This window comes from Drosophila gunungcola, unplaced genomic scaffold, assembly GCF_025200985.1.
Source record: "Drosophila gunungcola strain Sukarami unplaced genomic scaffold, Dgunungcola_SK_2 000053F, whole genome shotgun sequence".
NCBI lineage: Eukaryota > Metazoa > Arthropoda > Insecta > Diptera > Drosophilidae > Drosophila > Drosophila gunungcola.
The window spans coordinates 276,934-293,614 of record NW_026453217.1 but is presented as its reverse complement, the minus strand read 5'-3'; positions in this window follow the sequence as shown (position 1 = coordinate 293,614).

The following is a 16,681-nucleotide window of genomic DNA, read 5'->3' as shown; positions in this document are numbered from 1 at the left end:
TTTATGTTAGTTTTCTTTCAAAAAGGACCCTTATAAACTATTTGTTTGGTATCTTTGGAAGGATAAAATAAAATTTTATTTAGGATAGAACCAGTATTTGTTTATAAACAGTAGCTTAGAGGTAGTGCGATATGCCTTCTTTCCATACATTCCTGCAGTTGGAAACGGTTGGAATTTTAAGAAATGTGAAAATCCGATTTCCACAGAGCACATCCGCCTTCACTTTTCGTCAAAACGTAAACACGCTCAACAGGTCAACCATCTTTGAGCCACAGCTAATCAAATCAGCTGAAATCGGAAGTCGGATCGGAGTTTCACTTTTTTCTAATATCTTAACGGGTTTTCAGGGTGGGACTGCGTTGGAACATCGTCTAACTAGCGCATAAATTAGACCGGCAAATCTTAACGACGGACTAATTGGGATCCCTTCAACGGATGGTGGAAGGTGTATGGATCTCTGTGGAAATAGGCTATTAGGCTTTATTTAAGCCCGTCGTTCCCAAATTGTATTTTTAAGACCGGGATCCAACAATCGTTACTATCGATGATATCATAAATTTTTTTTTGCAACTCTAGTCCAAGCCGTTTCGCTTGGATGAACTCTGTGGGTCTGGGGTATTAGGAACGTTATTTTAACCATCTAGGACCAACTAAAAAAATGTTGGCACGGCAAAACCTTATGGGTTTTGCCCGCCATCCGATGTGGCTCATCAAATCTTGAACATAGATTGTTAACGTAGATTCTGCAGGACTAAAACGAATAATAGTTAACCAACAATTTTATTTGCTTTATAACACAAAAGCCTTGGGTTGCAGCTGATTTTATTGGCAGATAATTTAGAGGAGTTGAATGATGAATTTCAATTATACATATAATAGCAAACTTAGTTGTGCACTCCTCTTTCCTTGGAGCCTTCCAATTTTCATTTGTTCCTTGTCATTATTGAAAACGTTTTTGTAGAGAATGCTCAAAAAAACAAAAAAAAAACATATCCCATCTATCGCAAAAATAAGTCAGTCAAATTTGGATGGCGGACTAATAGCCCAGTCCCACAGAGCCCATCCAAACGAAACGGTTGGGATTTTTGATGGATAGAGCTCACACAGATCCACCTTCCACCATCCACCGTCCATCAAAAGTCGGCATGGCGTGCCGTACATGGAAGGAGGAAGCCTTTGAACTCTGTTCAACCAGCCCTGCTTTTCATTGCATCTCACGCATTGCGCATTGAGAGTATGGAGGAGCGCTTAAGCCCTAATTGCGATGATCTCACTAGTGCTACTCAGTCCGCAATGATGCGGATGTTGTTGAATAATTGTTCTGCGGCACTGGAAGACTTTCGCTCTTAAATATAGATCTTGGCTCTCTTTATTAGATATAAGTTTATGTGATTTATTTACACATTTCTTAATTATTTCCTGGTGCTACAAGGATTTCCTTAAAATTAATTAAAACTAGCAAATTGTGTAGATCCCTACTTAACTTAACATTGGAACTTTGTGATTTTAAAAAAGGTAAATAAATTCTAAATTGCTTTGTGGTTGTGATCGTTTTGAGGCGTTGTGGCAGTTCGTTCCACAACCGAATTTTATATATATTTTTTTAATTCCTTTACTTTTACTGAGGTTGCGTACCTAAAATGTCATCATTAAAACAATTCAGGATGATAAATAGGGTTAGGATAGGTAAAAATACTAGCAAATTATAAAAAAGCCTGAAAGTAGTTCATACAAATGCAGAGAGCCTATTGAAGAAAATCGATGTGTTTAGGTGTATGTTTAAACAGTCTAAAGTTGATGTTATATGCGTTTCAGAAACATGATTTACGTCTAATATGAATAACCTGCTGGCAGCTTGTGATGGTTAAGTCTTACACCGTTCTGATCGCGATTGTCATGCTGGGGGTGTAGCCATATATGTTAGTAGTAAACTTAAATGTAAAGACAAATGTATACAGCAAAGACAGTGCAATAGAAAATATATATTCTGAGAGGTGGGCAGCAAATTTCAAAGCAACAAAGCACTTATTGGCTGTATATACCCACCAAATCGGTTAATAGACAATGCGCCTTTAGTTGACTTTATAACTGAGTTATCAGTTGCCCACGTGGATATTAACATTGCTAGCGACTTCAATAGTAATCTTCTTAGCGAAAGTCGACTTTTGGATAGTTTTGCAGCAATTGTACTGAATACTGTTAATACCACGACTCCGACGGACTTTAATAATGGTAAATCAAGGTTAGCTTCGAACATGGCTCTCAGCAGAGCTTGGGCAGAGGTCCGGGCAGAGCAAATGGTGCCTTTATATAGTTCTTACTCTATGCAGAGAGCAATGCTCTCTGCTCACCATTTGCTCTGCCCGGACGGAATATTCATATTTTTATCATAACCCAATAGTAAATACGCCCATATTCTTAAGGTTCCAAGTTTGAAAAGTGGCAAAAGACAAATATTCTTGATGCGCCGAAATGAAATAAGCGCACACATGCTCCCGTGTATGAGAATGACTGGACTCGTGCAATGAGTGCGCGAGTATAATAATGAGAATAAGAATGAGAGAGTAAAAAACCCGAACGCACACGAAGTGCAGGGGCCTGCTGCTGTGAGCACGGGGGGCCTCGCCCGATCCGTTTATTTTTGTGTCCAAATGCGTTGTATGAAATGACCAGTCTATATGTTTTTTGGTTAGTGCTATGTGACGCTCAGGAGCGCACAGAATAAACATAATATATAAGAATAAACAAATAATAAACATAAGCAGTAGTTATAGATTAAGATAGTAGTAAAATGCAAGAAGCAAGAAGTTAAGTAGGCAAGAAGCCGAAATAAATATAAGTTAAAACGGAAATATTCAAATTTAAATATCCGGGCGGGCGCGCCAAACAAAAGAAACGATCACACTGACCAACGGCCACCACAAGCCACACGCGTTATGGCACTGGCTATAGGATTAGGAAACTACAGTCACACTAATTGTGACTGGCAAGGGCCGGGAGGGATATAAAAAGGGCGCCGGTGGCCCATACAGATTCACTCTGCGGCCGACGGCGAGCGGAAAAGGTAAGGCTTACGCATTGGTGTGAGCAAACTTCTCTGGGGGTAGAACCCCGTCGGCCCAATACATTGTAGTTAGCTTTCCCCCCACAGTACGCCCGCCGCCACCGCCGCCGGCCGCGACGACGACGCCGAACGACGACGCAGAAGTCCCCGGCATCCTACGGGCGGAAGAGCCCCTGCAGCACGAACTCTATCTATCATATGTACACGATAATTCTTAATAAACGCATACCGATTCGATTTCACTGAACCCCGCTTACGTGTCATACTCTGGGAACCGGGTCGAACTCTTCCAGCAACCACTCCTGACATAAATAAATGTTGGAACAAACACCTGGACACCGTTGAGCTACCTCAGCAAAGCAGGATCGTTACATGGCGCCCGAACAGGTTAAAGTGGTTGCAAAGAGAAAGACACCGGTACAGAGTTAGGTCGACGTGGGTGTACCTAGCAACAAAGGCGAATCTGATCGAGTACGCAAGGGAGTTCGGATTAGACGCAACAGGAAAAGTGGAGGAGCTAATACAGATACTATCAGCATTCGCAAGGAACCCAAACCACACGGAGACGATCAGGCGAAGACTGGGAGAGCTAGCAGAGAAGCACAAGAAGGAAAAAGGAGCAACGGATCAGAGCAGCATACCAGCGGAGGAACTCAACACAATAGCGAACCAGATCGGCCTACTGGTGAAACAAATCAACACCCCACCACGGCAGGAATCACAAACTCCAGACATGCCGGACAGGAAGGAACAAAAGGTAGAAGTGGAGATCCTAGACCGAGTAAGGAGTTGGGGGATCCGCTATCAAGGAACAACCAATCCCTTGGAATTCTTCAGCAAGATGGAGGAATGGGCCAAAGGCTACGGCATACACAAAGATGCCCTGATCCAGACGATGCCATTCATCCTAGAAGGAGTGGCAGTGGACTGGTGGAACACCACACCAAGCCAGATAAGGACATGGGAGGACCTCAGGGAGGAACTGTTAGAATACTTTTTGCCACCAAGATATCAGGAACAGTTGGAAACACAAATAACGCAACTACGGCAGCGAGAAACAGAGCTAACAAGAGAATACGCAATGAACCTGAGGAAATTGATGAGATTCACAGAGTATTCAGAAGAGACAAAGTCGGACCGGATATACAGAAACTGCAGAAGCAAAATAAAGCTCTACACGAGACGGTCGGGATTTAAAACATTAACAGAATTCCTGAGGTTGGCAGAAGAGGTGGAAGAAATAGAAACAATGGAAGGAACCAACAGACCAATAACAACAGGAAACCAGAACTTGACGTCGGAAATCTGCATGAGATGCGGAGGAACATGGAACGCCGCAAGAACCTGCAAAAACCCCCCAAGACTGTTTTGCTGGGTATGCGGCAGAAATGGAACAAGAAGAACGGACTGTTGCAGAGCTGGAGCGGGAAACACCAGAGGCCTGAGCAGATAACGCTGGCGGCTCAGGACCAAAAACAAATACCAGCTACATGGGAAAAATTAAGTTGTGACGGATTTCAAATATTGGCCACAGTAAAAATCGGACCAGTAAAAGCAAAAGGAACAGTGGACACAGGAGCTTCACGGAGTGTGATCAGCAAGAGAAGATACAACGAATTGAGAAAATATGGAAAATGGAGGAAGGGAAGGACAGAAATAACATTGGCGAACGGATCAAAGCAAAGATCGGATGGAGATTTTACAACCAACATACAGTTCGCAGGAGAAGAATTCGAGTTTGACTTTCTCATCTTAAATCAGGTGACAGGAGGAATATTATTAGGAATGGACTTTCTGGCCAAAACTCGCACAAGAATCCAATGCGGCAACCTGGAGTTAGATATCACCGAGGCAGAGACAATACAAGAAGAAAAAGAACCCGGGCAGAGCACAGACGATACGGAACCGACGGAGGAGGAGATCAGCAAATTTCTGGAACAACAAAGGCAAGTATTCCAGGGAATGAAGGGAAACAGTTATATCACGACACATAAAATTTACATGAAGGACGACAGACCGGTAAAACAACGATACTACCCACGAAACAATAGGCGATAATAAATGAGCAAGTGGATGAATTGCTGACACTAGGATTGATTGAAACATCACACAGCCCATACAGCGCGCCAGTAGTATTGGTAAAAGAGAAGAACAACGAGTGGAGAATGTGTGTGGACTATCGACTGTTGAACGAAAGAACAGAAAAAGACGCCTACCCGGTACCGAGAATGGACTTTATCTTAAATCAGCTAAGAGAAGCAAAGTTCATAAGCACGCTAGACCTGAAATCGGGGTATTGGCAGATACCAATGGAAGGTCTCAGTCGGCAATACACAGCGTTCACGGTACCGGGACGAGGCTTGTTCCAGTGGAAGGTCATGCCGTTCGGACTCACAACCGCACCTGCCACATTCCAGAGAGCTTTAGATACGGTCATAGGCCCAGAGATGGAGCCATTCGCGTTCGCATACCTGGACGACATCGTGGTAATCGGAAGGAACAAAAAAGAACACTTGGAGAAATTAAGAGAGGTTTTCAGAAGGCTACAAGCGGCAAACCTAAAAATAAATGCGGAAAAGTGTCATTTCATCCAAACCGAGCTAAAATACTTGGGACACATTATAACCGACAGAGGCATCAGAACGGATCCGGAGAAAGTGGCAGCCATTCCAGAATTACCAACCCCAAAAGGCACTAAGGAAGTACACAGCTTTTTAGAGATGGCATCATGGTACAGGAAATTCATCCCTGGGTTCACTGAGAAAGCAAGTGCCTTACAAGACCTGGTAAAGAAAGGAAAAAAATTCGAATGGCTGACCCAACATCAAGAGGCTTTCGAGAAGATTAAAGAAAGTTTAACAATGGCACCAGTACTAGCATGCCCAGACTTCACAAAACCATTAAAGCGATCTGGGGATAGGAGCAGTACTAAACCAGGAAGACGCCGAGGGGGAACATGTCATCTCGTACGCAAGCCGGAAGCTGAGCAAGGAATGATACCGAAAAGGAAAGTTGAACGCAGTAGCAGACGCATTGCTCCACCAGTAGAAATAAAAACCGCGAACTGCGCAGAAAGACCCAAGCAACGAGGAATTCAGAGTAGAAGGAGAAAGGCTATACAAAAGATGCGGGAGAGAAAGGGATAGACAACCATGGAAGCTGTGCATTTCAGAAAGCGAGATTCAAACGGTGCTTAAAGAAAACCACTGCAACACAAAAGCGGGGCACATGGGGATATTAAAAACGCAGAGGAAGGTTATGCAACGATATTTTGTAAAATTCGTAAAGGCTTGCGAGAGCTGCCAACGATACAAATTGTCTCAACAAAAAACAGCGGGGAAAATGCTGACAAGAATAACCGAAGCACCATGGGAAACCTTATGTGTCGACTTCGTCGGACCTCTACCACGCACGAAGCATGGAAACACCACACTAATAGTGATAGTGGATAGGTTTTTAAAATGGACCGAACTCGCGGCAATAAGGAGCGCAACGGCAGAGGCATTCCTGAAAATATTTCGTGAACGGATAATCGCCAGAGTTGGTGCGCCAAAAACACTGATATCAGACAATGGGGTCCAGTTTACGGGAGGAAAAACAAAGACCGCCATGGAACAGTGGGGCATACAGCAACAATTCACGGCACCATATACGCCGCAGCAGAACCCAACTGAAAGAACAAACCGAACCATAAAAACCATGATATCACAAATGGCAGGGGAGGAACAAACTAGGTGGGACGAGAATCTGCCGGAGCTAGTGCTAGCATATAACAGCAGCGCATCCGAATCAACGGGATTCAGTCCAGCACAAATACTGTACGGAAGAAAACTCCGACTGCCGGGAGCACTATTCGATAGGGTCACCAAAGGGTCAGGATTAGCGACAGAAACAGTGGCAGCGAGGTGGAAGAGACTACGAGGCATCAGAAGCGAAGCGATCGAGAACATACGCTCAGGAGCGCACAGAATAAACATAATATATAAGAATAAACAAATAATAAACATAAGCAGTAGTTATAGATTAAGATAGTAGTAAAATGCAAGAAGCAAGAAGTTAAGTAGGCAAGAAGCCGAAATAAATATAAGTTAAAACGGAAATATTCAAATTTAAATATCCGGGCGGGCGCGCCAAACAAAAGAAACGGTCACACTGACCAACGGCCACCACAAGCCACACGCGTTATGGCACTGGCTATAGGATTAGGAAACTACAGTCACACTAATTGTGACTGGCAAGGGCCGGGAGGGATATAAAAGGGCGCCGGTGGCCCATACAGATTCACTCTGCGGCCGATATCCGGCCGTGTGGGGTGTGGGATCCCGTCATCAGTGATATCCGACCTTTGGGATCCCACACCCCAAGACCGACCGTCATTAGTGACACCCGATCTTCTGGGGACTCCACCACTCGGTTCTCCGAGGCGCTCCTCGGCCGTCTGCCGAACCGATGGTAGACCCAAGCGGCCTCCACCCTCTTCTCGGAACTGGTAGACCCAAGCGGTCTCCATCCTCTTCTCGGAACTGGTAGACCCATGCGGTCTCCACCCTCTGCTCGAAACTGGTAGACCCGAGCGGCCTCCAAACTGTCTCATCCTCATAGACATAAGCATAGCCAAGAGGGACGACGTGGCCTTTTCTTTCTCACCCACAGTACGCCCGCCGCCACCGCCGCCGGCCGCGACGACGACGCCGAACGACGACGCAGAAGTCCCCGGCATCCTACGGGCGGAAGAGCCCCTGCAGCACGAACTCTATCTATCATATGTACACGATAATTCTTAATAAACGCATACCGATTCGATTTCACTGAACCCCGCTTACGTGTCATACTCTGGGAACCGGGTCGAACTCTTCCAGCAACCACTCCTGACATAAATAAATGTTGAAACAAACACCTGGACACCGTTGAGCTACCTCAGCAAAGCAGGATCGTTACATGGCGCCCGAACAGGTTAAAGTGGTTGCAATGAGAAAGACACCGGTGCAGAGTTAGGTCGACGTGGGTGTACCTAGCAACAAAGGCGGATCTGATCGAGTACGCAAGGGAGTTCGGATTAGACGCAACAGGAAAAGTGGAGGAGCTAATACAGATACTATCAGCATTCGCAAGGAACCCAAACCACACGGAGACGATCAGGCGAAGACTGGGAGAGCTAGCAGAGAAGCACAAGAAGGAAAAAGGAGCAACGGATCAGAGCAGCATACCAGCGGAGGAACTCAACACAATAGCGAACCAGATCGGCCTACTGGTGAAACAAATCAACACCCCACCACGGCAGGAATCACAAACTCCAGACATGCCGGACAGGAAGGAACAAAAGGTAGAAGTGGAGATCCTAGACCGAGTAAGGAGTTGGGGGATCCGCTATCAAGGAACAACCAATCCCTTGGAATTCTTCAGCAAGATGGAGGAATGGGCCAAAGGCTACGGCATACACAAAGATGCCCTGATCCAGACGATGCCATTCATCCTAGAAGGAGTGGCAGTGGACTGGTGGAACACCACACCAAGCCAGATAAGGACATGGGAGGACCTCAGGGAGGAACTGTTAGAATACTTTTTGCCACCAAGATATCAGGAACAGTTGGAAACACATATAACGCAACTACGGCAGCGAGAAACAGAGCTAACAAGAGAATACGCAATGAACCTGAGGAAATTGATGAGATTCACAGAGTATTCAGAAGAGACAAAGTCGGACCGGATATACAGAAACTGCAGAAGCAAAATAAAGCTCTACACGAGACGGTCGGGATTTAAAACATTAACAGAATTCCTGAGGTTGGCAGAAGAGGTGGAAGAAATAGAAACAATGGAAGGAACCAACAGACCAATAACAACAGGAAACCAGAACTTGACGTCGGAAATCTGCATGAGATGCGGAGGAACATGGAACGCCGCAAGAACCTGCAAAAACCCCCCAAGACTGTTTTGCTGGGTATGCGGCAGAAATGGAACAAGAAGAACGGACTGTTGCAGAGCTGGAGCGGGAAACACCAGAGGCCTGAGCAGATAACGCTGGCGGCTCAGGACCAAAAACAAATACCAGCTACATGGGAACAATTAAGTTGTGACGGATTTCAAATATTGGCCACAGTAAAAATCGGACCAGTAAAAGCAAAAGGAACAGTGGACACAGGAGCTTCACGGAGTGTGATCAGCAAGAGAAGATACAACGAATTGAGAAAATATGGAAAATGGAGGAAGGGAAGGACAGAAATAACATTGGCGAACGGATCAAAGCAAAGATCGGATGGAGATTTTACAACCAACATACAGTTCGCAGGAGAAGAATTCGAGTTTGACTTTCTCATCTTAAATCAGGTGACAGGAGGAATATTATTAGGAATGGACTTTCTGGCCAAAACTCGCACAAGAATCCAATGCGGCAACCTGGAGTTAGATATCACCGAGGCAGAGACAATACAAGAAGAAAAAGAACCCGGGCAGAGCACAGACGATACGGAACCGACGGAGGAGGAGATCAGCAAATTTCTGGAACAACAAAGGCAAGTATTCCAGGGAATGAAGGGAAACAGTTATATCACGACACATAAAATTTACATGAAGGACGACAGACCGGTAAAACAACGATACTACCCACGAAACAATAGGCGATAATAAATGAGCAAGTGGATGAATTGCTGACACTAGGATTGATTGAACCATCACACAGCCCATACAGCGCGCCAGTAGTATTGGTAAAAGAGAAGAACAACGAGTGGAGAATGTGTGTGGACTATCGACTGTTGAACGAAAGAACAGAAAAAGACGCCTACCCGGTACCGAGAATGGACTTTATCTTAAATCAGCTAAGAGAAGCAAAGTTCATAAGCACGCTAGACCTGAAATCGGGGTATTGGCAGATACCAATGGAAGGTCTCAGTCGGCAATACACAGCGTTCACGGTACCGGGACGAGGCTTGTTCCAGTGGAAGGTCATGCCGTTCGGACTCACAACCGCACCTGCCACATTCCAGAGAGCTTTAGATACGGTCATAGGCCCAGAGATGGAGCCATTCGCGTTCGCATACCTGGACGACATCGTGGTAATCGGAAGGAACAAAAAAGAACACTTGGAGAAATTAAGAGAGGTTTTCAGAAGGCTACAAGCGGCAAACCTAAAAATAAATGCGGAAAAGTGTCATTTCATCCAAACCGAGCTAAAATACTTGGGACACTTTATAACCGACAGAGGCATCAGAACGGATCCGGAGAAAGTGGCAGCCATTCGAGAATTACCAACCCCAAAAGGCACTAAGGAAGTACACAGCTTTTTAGAGATGGCATCATGGTACAGGAAATTCATCCCTGGGTTCACTGAGAAAGCAAGTGCCTTACAAGACCTGGTAAAGAAAGGAAAAAAATTCGAATGGCTGACCCAACATCAAGAGGCTTTCGAGAAGATTAAAGAAAGTTTAACAATGGCACCAGTACTAGCATGCCCAGACTTCACAAAACCATTAAAGCTACAGACAGATGCAAGCGATCTGGGGATAGGAGCAGTACTAAACCAGGAAGACGCCGAGGGGGAACATGTCATCTCGTACGCAAGCCGGAAGCTGAGCAAGGAATGATACCGAAAAGGAAAGTTGAACGCAGTAGCAGACGCATTGCTCCACCAGTAGAAATAAAAACCGCGAACTGCGCAGAAAGACCCAAGCAACGAGGAATTCAGAGTAGAAGGAGAAAGGCTCTACAAAAGATGCGGGAGAGAAAGGGATAGACAACCATGGAAGCTGTGCATTTCAGAAAGCGAGATTCAAACGGTGCTTAAAGAAAACCACTGCAACACAAAGCGGGGCACATGGGGATATTAAAAACGCAGAGGAAGGTTATGCAACGATATTTTGTAAAATTCGTAAAGGCTTGCGAGAGCTGCCAACGATACAAATTGTCTCAACAAAAAACAGCGGGGAAAATGCTGACAAGAATAACCGAAGCACCATGGGAAACCTTATGTGTCGACTTCGTCGGACCTCTACCACGCACGAAGCATGGAAACACCACACTAATAGTGATAGTGGATAGGTTTTTAAAATGGACCGAACTCGCGGCAATAAGGAGCGCAACGGCAGAGGCATTCCTGAAAATATTTCGTGAACGGATAATCGCCAGAGTTGGTGCGCCAAAAACACTGATATCAGACAATGGGGTCCAGTTTACGGGAGGAAAAACAAAGACCGCCATGGAATAGTGGGGCATACAGCAACAATTCACGGCACCATATACGCCGCAGCAGAACCCAACTGAAAGAACAAACCGAACCATAAAAACCATGATATCACAAATGGCAGGGGAGGAACAAACTAGGTGGGACGAGAATCTGCCGGAGCTAGTGCTAGCATATAACAGCAGCGCATCCGAATCAACGGGATTCAGTCCAGCACAAATACTGTACGGAAGAGAACTCCGACTGCCGGGAGCACTATTCGATAGGGTCACCAAAGGGTCAGGATTAGCGACAGAAACAGTGGCAGCGAGGTGGAAGAGACTACGAGGCATCAGAAGCGAAGCGATCGAGAACATGGAAGGAGCAGCAGAGACACAAAAATACCATTACGACCTAAAAGACGCTCAGGAGCGCACAGAATAAACATAATATATAAGAATAAACAAATAATAAACATAAGCAGTAGTTATAGATTAAGATAGTAGTAAAATGCAAGAAGCAAGAAGTTAAGTAGGCAAGAAGCCGAAATAAATATAAGTTAAAACGGAAATATTCAAATTTAAAAATCCGGGCGGGCGCGCCAAACAAAAGAAACGGTCACACTGACCAACGGCCACCACAAGCCACACGCGTTATGGCACTGGCTATAGGATTAGGAAACTACAGTCACACTAATTGTGACTGGCAAGGGCCGGGAGGGATATAAAAAGGGCGCCGGTGGCCCATACAGATTCACTCTGCGGCCGATATCCGGCCGTGTGGGGTGTGGGATCCCGTCATTAGTGATATCCGACCTTTGGGATCCCACACCCAAAGACCGACCGTCATTAGTGACACCCGATCTTCTGGGGACTCCACCACTCAGTTCTCCGAGGCGCTCCTCGGCCGTCTGCCGAACCGATCCCACCTGGTAGACCCAAGCGGCCTCCACCCTCTTCTCGGAACTGGTAGACCCAAGCGGTCTCCACCCTCTTCTCGGAACTGGTAGACCCAAGCGGTCTCCACCCTCTGCTCGAAACTGGTAGACCCGAGCGGCCTCCAAACTGTCTCATCCTCATAGACATAAGCATAGCCAAGATGGACGACGTGGCCTTTTCTTTCTCACCCACAGGACGCCCGCCGCCACCGCCGCCGGCCGCGACGACGACGCAGAAGTCCCCGGCATCCTACGGGCGGAAGAGCCCCTGCAGCACGAACTCTATCTATCATATGTACACGATAATTCTTAATAAACGCATACCGATTCGATTTCACTGAACCCCGCTTACGTGTCATACTCTGGGAACCAGGTCGAACTCTTCCAGCAACCACTCCTGACATAAATAAATGTTGGAACGAACACCTGGACACCGTTGAGCTACCTCAGCAAAGCAGGATCGTTACAGCTATATCGAAGGATCGTTTACTTATAAGGACTATTAAGGGATTGAAAACAATGAGCTTTGGAATAAATACAGTGCTTGTGACTGGTTTCCTATTTGTCAAAGCCCTTATGTTGAATGTCAACTTAATTTACTTAACAATAACTTGCAATATATAGCTTAAAAGAAAATTGTTAAGACCTAAACAAATCCATAGTAACGAACGAATATACGATGAAGCCTCCAAATGTGGAAGCGCTATAAAACAGAGTCGCATAGGATACAGTGGCATAGCGTCAGATCTCCGCGCGACATATCTCCGCCCTTCTACAAACGACATACCTCCGCGCGAAGATAAGACGTTTAAAAACGACATATTTCCGCGCGGAGATATGACGTTTAAAAAATAAATATTTTACCACCGTGAAGATGGATCATGCCGTCCCAATTCAAGGAAAAACCTTGTCATTTATATGTATTACTTCAAACTGTTTGTTTTTGGATTTATTAACATCACTTTAGTTGACTTCTTACTTAATTGTAAATAACAACATTTCGAATTGCCTCATCAACAGGCTGATTACAGCTGGGACATTTCGGTTTCAAATTTCCACTTTCATCATCTTCAATCCCATTTTTTTTAAGGAATCATTTCGACAATTTTATCCCAACATAAGCCGCAGATATTTACATGATTACATGGTCGCAGCAACACAGATTTAGGCTTCAATAGGCACACATTACATGGGTTCATTTGGACAATAGCAGTATCCGACAACTGACTTAAATTGGAACCGTCTGGGGAAATAGATGACATTGAAGAATAAAGCTCAGCCAAATTAGTTTCCGTGTCATCCACACTGTTAAAGATATCCTGCTTCTGAAGAGGATCGTTAAGCGAAACCGTGCGAGTTAAAAGTCCCTGAAAATCTATTACTCCGTTCTCAAACAACTCCATTGCGTCCATGATTTTTTGAGCAAGATTCTGAAAAAAAAAATTGTTCTAAGGTCCTTCTTAAAATACTATATACTCAAACATAACTGTTTCGATATTGGTTGATTTCCAACACCTCAGTTTTGGAACAGGAGGGCGAATTCGCGGCTTTTCTCAAATTCTGCATCAATTAAACATTGTACAAATTTAAAAAAAATGTCCTTTTGCTCGAATCTTATTGCCTTAATTCGAGTTCAACGCTTAAAAACCGAAATGTTCTCAGGTCCTTCCTAAGAATAGAAATAATCCATTATAATATACCAAAGAACTAAGAAAAACACAAATTTATAAGTAATAGCTTATAATAAAGAACCAACCTTTTTAAGCCACTGTTTCTCGAAATATGTTAAAAATGGAGAAAACATCTTCTTTAAAAAAGATTGTGCTTGGCATTTCAGCATATTAAAAGCTTCGACTATTTTTTTAGCGGGTAGAAGCGGTAAATACAAAAACTTGAGAAAGAGCACACATGCATGTTTATTGCATTTTAGCATTTTTTCGAATCCGGACGTCTTTTCTGCATGCTTGTGTAAAATGGAACCAACAAGCAAATAAGTTCATTGAGGGATGCAATTTTTTTTAGAGCGTTTTAAGCTTTTAAGCAACAAATGTTGCAATCAACATACATAAACATGTGCTGGTAGCACAGCTCAGTTTTTCGCGTCATTAATACGAATATAAACGGCGTTATCTAAAGCAATGCAAAAAATAATATAATCTATTTATATTAATTAGCATATGCTTAATGTAAATTATTAAAAGTTGCCTAAAATCTCCAAAAGGACCAACTTTAAAAGTGGCATCAATTACGATTTTGCTCCTCAATATTATTTTCAATTAAGCCGAAGAAAAAATGCAATACGCAAATGAGCTTGATACGTAAACTTTTTTGAAAAAGCGTTGTGGAGAATTTCCTTTGGTCATAACAAAAAGGCTTATGACGTTTTCATCTTCAAACATTAAATGAACGCTCTCTGGTTGTCAGAGACTTTGGCAAGATTGGCTGCCTTATTCTTTGTAGAGTTCGTTTGACAGTGTCGTAGTTGATCTCAATTTCCTCCTCACCTTTTGTTTTTCTTTATCAAAGAGAAAATTTAAGAAAGGAATAATTAAATTTTATTATCGAATTTTACTAAAAATACAAAAATATATAAGTGTGTAATACATTTTATATATAAATGTATATTTGCAACCAACTTAATCTACATAGTAGGTACATACACAAATAAGCATGCAAGTTATATGACACATAACTTAATTTATAAACAACTTTGAGCCAAGAGCCTTTTTTCATTCTTTAAACAAAGCCTCCAATCGATTCCCACCCAGATCAGTTTCATATTCTCCGCTTCAAACGGATTCTGTAAACATCCAAGCCGATATTGTAAACACCCGAGCCCCAAAAGGGATCCCCAAGTCCGCTAACGTAAACATCGATTTCCGCCTGAATTTTAATTCTGCAAAATTTAAATTTCAAATTTAATTGACAAATTTCATCATCCTATTTTCCGACTCTCTTGGATGACTCTCTTAATCGGATTTTTGAGATAAATCTCTTAAGCCGAGGTTTGATTATTGATTATTGAACCAAAATCAGGCAGTCCGTTTTTGAATCCGAATTGACCGGTCGTCAAACAGAATATCGTTAGCAGTGTAAATTAAGTTCGGTATTAATGACAATTGTGTAAACTAGTAAATAAGAAATAAAAAATTAATTTTTTTAAAAATTCACTAAGTGATTATTTAATTTTTACGTTTTAATTTTAATAAAAGCGCCACTGATTTCTTTTATGAATCAATAAGTAAGTTTATTTTGCTTATTCTTATTGGATACTTCTGAAGTTCGTGTTTCTACATGTTCTTTGACAATTTCTAAATGACAAAAATTTAAATACAAGATGTTATAAAAACAAATTTTAAACAGTTTTAAAATTCTTAAACATTTTTAATATTAAAAAACAAATTTTGATATAATATTACCTTTTTAGAATTGTTATTTTTTACAAAAAATTTTTACTTTCAGAAACTGTTAAAATACTTATAACTTTTATTTGTTTCATTTAGAAAACTTCCAAGCACATCATATAAGTATCCAATAAGAATGAGCGAGATGGACTACTTACTGCGACGTGCGTTTATTATAGAAATCTGAAAAATTTTTACAAAAAAATCGATACCTTAAAAAATAATACACTGTAGGGCAGCGATCTTCACACAAATATAAAACAGAAAGTATGTAAAATGCAATTTTGGCGCGTGACCTGCGTTTTATTTATTGAATCTTCTCTGAATTGAGACTAACAATAAGTATATAAAATCTTAAATTAAAAAGCTATATCTGACAGTCAAGTTGACTGACGCGGGATGTAAGGGCTCTAATAACTGTTGCTGAGCTGGAAGGTCATTTCGTTGCAATCGGGTCTGGCGAGCTGGTTTGGATGAGAAGTTAGCTTGGTGTGGTAGGACGCCTTTTGTTTTGATATTTCATCTTTTACGGGTAGAATGCCAAGATCTCTGTGGATGTTGTCGTTCCGAAAATACCAAGGTGCCCCAGTGATAGTTCTCAGGATTTTTGATTGTGCTCGCTGGATAATGTCGATGTTACTGCTGCTCGCGTTTCCCCACAATTCGTAGCCGTAAGTCCAGACTGGCTTAAGCGTTGCATCTCACGGCGAAGGCTCTGTTGTAAAGGTACTATTCAAGTATCCTGTGAGTGTTTTCCGGTAGTAACGTTCTGATTTTATGCATAAGGCATCGAGCCAGACTCGGTCGAAAGCCTGCGCAACGTCAAGGAATACCGCACTGCAGTATTCCCGAGACTCGAATGCAGTTCGTATTTCTGTTGTTAATCTGTTAACTTGCTCTATTGTTCCATGGCTTTCTCGAAAGCCAAATTGATGCGCCGGAATAACGTTGTGCTCTTTAAGATGTAGGATTATGTGCGTCAGAAGGCAATTTTCGAGCAGTTTTGACAGACAAGAGAGTAAACTTATCGGTCTGTATGAAGCTGGTTTTGTGTGTTCTTTTCCTGGCTTTGGGATCTAATGATTACCGATGAAAAATTTAATACTATTTTGTATTAACAA